Source organism: Homalodisca vitripennis, unplaced genomic scaffold (assembly GCF_021130785.1).
Source record: "Homalodisca vitripennis isolate AUS2020 unplaced genomic scaffold, UT_GWSS_2.1 ScUCBcl_4778;HRSCAF=11154, whole genome shotgun sequence".
NCBI classification, from domain to species: domain Eukaryota; kingdom Metazoa; phylum Arthropoda; class Insecta; order Hemiptera; family Cicadellidae; genus Homalodisca; species Homalodisca vitripennis.
Genome location: NW_025780889.1, coordinates 31,107 through 36,681, shown reverse-complemented (window position 1 = coordinate 36,681; position 5,575 = coordinate 31,107). Strand labels below are relative to the sequence as shown.

The following is a 5,575-nucleotide window of genomic DNA, read 5'->3' as shown; positions in this document are numbered from 1 at the left end:
ATATTAGTTCACAAATAATAACAGCTGTTTGATACTTAATATCAAAGTTTTTGTAGTATATCCTCATAAGGATGAAATACTTCGTCTGCTACACAATTTTTCATTTCATTTTCGCCTTTTATAAGGCTGTAGATACATGTATTTTTATTTAAGGAATCACCTCTACTTTTTAATACTGTATAAAAATTAATATATAATCCAAATTTCCATTTACTATTAATATCTCATCCTTTACAAGTAAAAACTGATTTTCCTTATAATTCTCTATTTTGATTATGGTTTTATCTGCCAATTTGAAATTTTGCACTACATTCATTTGGCATTCAAACAAACATACTACAAAAAATTAACTCAGTTTTAGCCTATGGAAATTTTGTTGGATATTTGAGATAGTTTTGTTTGTGCGAATATATTAATGATTGGCCAATAATGTTGATTTGAAAAAATCCAATATTTGGCTATACCATCTTTTTCTTGAAACTGATTTACATTTTACATACAATACTCTACTTTTTATAAGTTGTGGAGTTGGTTATTTTATTTGTACATATAACATTTAATTATTTAATAAGTATCTTGGAATGTATACGTATATTGTAAGTAGCTATGTGATGTAATATACGTATATTATAGCAATATTGCAAAATATATTGTAAACAATAATGTATTATTGCTGTTGGTAATGCTGTTTTTTTTTAAGTAATTTACCTTATTTGTTTAGAACCTTAGAGCCCAAATTTAGGCCCGGAAGCGGCTTGTCTTTACCCCTTCCCCCTCCTGACCATCGCCTTCTTGTCCAATTGTTTCAGATGACGCTAAAGGGTACCGATGAAAGAGTCGACATCGTCATTCTTCCCAGTATCCTACTGTAGCCTGTGATGCGTGATTGTGATTTCCTTCGGGACTTGCATCCTCTGCAGTGACAACGCTTGGACTGGACTCCATGCAGGTTTTGGGTATGCTGGAACCCTTTTAATTCCCTTCTTTTCTTCTTTCTGTTCTTTATGTTTGTATTACTATCTCCCCCACCTGACGAAGAAGATAGATTCCAATCCCTGAAACGTTGTATTATACCTCTTGTAACATATAATGATGACAAATGTTTGAAATCCTGTTATCCTTTTAAATCTTTCATCATCAATATCAAACTTCAAACATAGAAGTAGCTAATTTTTGTTAATAACATGAGTAATATAAAAACTAACGAGCTGTTGTATGTAGGGTTTCTTAATTATTAATGCAAATTAAGTACAAGGGAATTCGTAATCTCAATATATACGCTTATTGTAAAACGTAAATCAGTTAGCAGACAAAAAGCTTTATCTGAATATTAGTAAGTAAAGCAAATACATCATGGACAATGCTGATGTCATTTTGCTCCTGGATTTGCTGCTGAAATGTTTTCCATGCGCTCCACCATCTCAGAGATTTGATGGGGAGGATGATAAGCCTGACAGAAGTTAGGGAATCCTATATAAAGTGGTTCTGTTGTTGATCTCCCTTTTAAATCCCTTCCATTAAAATATACTTTAATGACATTGCAGATTTGTTTGCAATGTTAGTTATGTGCTCACTGAAGTCCAGGGTAGAAGTCAAAAGAATACCAAGGTCACGAGCACTAACGACCCTTCGAAGAATAACACCATGTAGCATATAATCAAACTGGCAAAGATGTCTTGTTCTTGTGTAGGAAATGACCACACATTTGTCTACATTTAAATCCATGGCATTAGCTCGACACCAGTCCTGGATCCTCTCCAGGTCCCTTTGCAACTCGATTTGCTGATCAGCAAAAGAGATTTCTTTAAATATCTTGAAATCGTCCGCGAAGACGTTTTCGAATATTTGTGGAATTTTTACCAACATTTTATCATATATTATCAAGTTCACGCTGTTATGAATTATAGAAAATTTATCTTTTAATTATTTATGTTTGGCGCTAACCTCGATTTCTATCCCCACCAAAATTAGAGACCAATTCCTTTCCTATTAATTTTACAAAACCTAGACATGTTTCTGTGCAATGAGTTTTCATTATTCTTGTTAAAACTTAAAATGGAAATATAAACAATTAAGATAATTAATTAATTACGACTCATTTTGTTAAAACTTTACTATATTTTAATGATAGACGTGTGATAACATCCTAGTTAAATAATTGTGTTTGAGTGGCTTACGAAATGAAATTTAGAACACAGTTTATTCCTCAAGGCACTTTTTGACGAGACTACTTTTCGGAGGGTTGTAGGGCCCACTAGGACGCTGCAACTAAAAAGGGTAAAAAATAACATCTTACACTTGTTTCTGTTAAATTTAGTCCGGTGGGCGATGATTATGGAGTGCGATTTTTTGAGGTATCAGTTCGTTTTGTTTATAATTTCGTATTGGTGGTTAGGATCGAGCTTTTTCTATACTGTAACTGTCTATACTTTCTAAATTTGTGAAGTAATAAATTTGAGCTAATTATTGTGTTATTGATGTTATATTTTTAGTTACAATTCAATCATTTTAATTCAACTTCATGTTATTATTTTAATTTTCAGGAACCGGTATGTTTGGATTGTTATCTCTGTAAGGTTATACTTCTTATCAAATCCTAATATACTAACATTATGAATATTAAAGAGTTTTAGTCTGTGGATCGATATGTTTATTGCAATTTGGTAAAAATTACTGAACAGGTGTTTCTGCAAAATACAGCATTGTACTGTACAAATTCTGAAATGTTGTTTAACACGTTCACTGCATGAGGTCTCGAGACATCAAATAAATAAATAGGTTATGTTTGTTTTATTGTATGGGCTCAGCTGAATTCTCTGTACGTGTAGTTTACACTTCCTGTGCTCGGCGAGTCTGTGGCGTTTTATTTCTGTGACACGGAGTATATTTACTTTTGTATTGTCTTTAGTGTTACTTTTAGTTTTTATTAAATGCATATAATTTGAGTTGTGTGTTATATGTGATCAGTTTCACAATGGATCCACATCTAGGAACAAGTGCTGATGTTGAAATTGATGTTTCGGAAGATGAACAGATGATCAGGAGTTTGAAGAAAATGACAACGACTTGGACCCTGATTTTGACGCTCGTCCTCTCTTGTGGTCTGATAATACAAGTGGATTGAAGCCGATTCGGTTTACAAAACGGGAGGGACTTCTGGTACCAAATCCTGGAAATAGGCCTATTGATTTTTTTTTCCTTCTACTTGACATTATCTTCTTTGAAAATATTTTCAGAAAAACTAATAAATACGCACTAGAGTTATTTTGTGGCCAAATACGACTCCAGAATCCACAGATTGAAAGACCTTATCGTTCAAGAGTTCAAAGTCTTCCTGGGGTTGCTTATCGACACAGGATTGAACCCAAAACCTAGACTTCAGGATTATTGGAGGAAAATAGGTTGTCACTCTGCTGTTTGTCACTGGTGCACTGACACCACTTGTGGAGGTTGCCCTATGCTGTTTGTCACTGGTGCACTGACACCACGTGTGGAGGCTGCCCTATGCTGTTTGTCACTGGTGCACTGACACCACGTGTGGAGGCTGCCCTCTGCTGTTTGTCACTGGTGCACTGACACCACGTGTGGAGTCACTGGTGCAGAGGTTGTGATAGGCTGTTAATGGATAATTTTGGTACTGACACCAGGTGTAGAGGTTGTTATCGTTTGTTAATGGAGGGTAATGGCACCAGGTGTATTTTTGATTGGCTGTTGTTGGACAATTGGGGTACTGACACCAGGTGTAGAGTTTGTGATCGGTTAATGGATAATTTGGTACTGACACCAGATGTAGAGTTTGTGATCGGCTGTTATGGATAATTTGGGTACTGACACCAGGTGTAGAGGTTGTTATCGTTTGTTAATGGATAATTTGGGTAATGGCACCAGGTGTGTAGTCTGTGAATGGCTGTTCTTGGATAATTGGGGTACTGACACCAGGTGTAGAGTTTGTGATCGGTTGTTAATGGATAAATTGGTAATGGCACCAGGTGTATAGTCTGTGATTGGCTGTTGTTGGATAATTGGGGTACTGACACCAGGTGTAGAGTTTGTGATCGGTTGTTAATGGATAATTTGGTAATGGCACCAGGTGTATAGTCTGTAATTGGCTGTTGTTGGATAATTGGGGTACTGACACCAGGTTTAGAGTTTGTGATTGGTTGTTAATGTATAATATGGGTAATGGCACCAGATGTAGAGGTTGTGATTGTTTGTTAATGGATAATTTTGGTACTGACACCACGTGTATAGGCTGTGATCGGCTGTTGTTGGATAATTGGGGTTCTGACACCAGGTGTAGAGGTTGTGATCGTTTGTTAATGGATAATTTTGGTAGTGACACCAGGTGTATAGGCTGTGATCGGCTGTTGTTGGATAATTGGGGTTCTGACACCAGGTGTAGAGGTTGTGATCGTTTGTTAATGGATAATTCTGGTACTGACACCACGTGTATAGGCTGTGATCGGCTGTTGTTGGATCATTGGGGTACTGACACCAGGTGTAGAGGTTGTGATCGGCTGTTAATAGATATTTTGGGGTACTGACACCAGGTGTAGAGGTTGTGATCGGCTGTTAATAGATATTTTGGGTACTAACACCAGGTGTAAAGGCTTTCCTTTATTGTTGAAGATCAGTGGAACTCCTGATATCAGTGTTTTGGTTGTTCTGTGATATACCTAGAGCAGTGTACTGTGCTTTTATTAAATGATTATTGAATACAATTGTGTGATGTTTACACTGTATGGACTCTATGATTTGTAATTTACATTTTTTTGTGTTATTATTAGAAACCTGGAACAGTGGACAGATCTTCCACTACTAGATGGAAATTTAAACTGACAGTGTTATCAGGCATTGGCATTATTTGTGGTTTGTTGTTTTACGCTAAAAAAGCATTGTAATTTAAATAAGTACTGATGTAAGATCCCAAATTGTGATATTTTCTGTAAGTTTTTTATGTTGAATATATTTGTAACATATTTGAAAGAATAAAAAAATGTATAAGTAATTATTTGTTTGCATTCAATGTCCGTGGTCACATATTTTATAATATAAATTCTTTATCATGTTTTGCCTGCTAGTGATGCATTGTCAGCAAGCTATAGATCATAATGAAAACCTCTATATGAAATCTATTACAATTGTTCAATTTTCTAGAATAATCATTGTGCTTGCTTTATGAGCTAGTTATGCAATGCCAAATCAGTAGTTTATCTGGTTTAATTAAGTCTTCTTTTTAACTGTCAGTACCTTTTAAATTTACCAGATATGAAATTGCTGAAGTTTCTACGTTTTCTGTTAAGATCAGCATCTTAAGTTTCAACCACTGAATTTAATGTGCTTGGTTTGTTTAGTTGCTTATTTGGAAGCTCAATTCGAAATCTGTGACAAACGGTACGGAAAAAATTACTTTTCGTATGTGGTTTGATATTAAACATTTTTTTGGATGTCACAATTTTGTTTTGTAACTTGTTATTTTGATTCAACTCCGCTCACATGAAGCTGTGATATTCAGCAACAACTAACCAAATTTGTCAGTTATGGAATTATAATGTCCTTAACTCTTTGCTGCAAA

The 5,575-nt window shown here is 35.1% G+C and overlaps 1 long non-coding RNA gene across 1 annotated transcript; it reads left to right on the top strand.

Annotated features, from left to right (window-relative positions):
* Positions 1-2,382: 2,382 nt before the first annotated feature.
* Positions 2,383-5,008, top strand: LOC124373078. Its single transcript, XR_006923401.1, has 2 exons — positions 2,383-2,549; positions 4,788-5,008. It is a non-coding gene; the product is annotated as an uncharacterized LOC124373078 (long non-coding RNA).
* Positions 5,009-5,575: the final 567 nt, after the last annotated feature.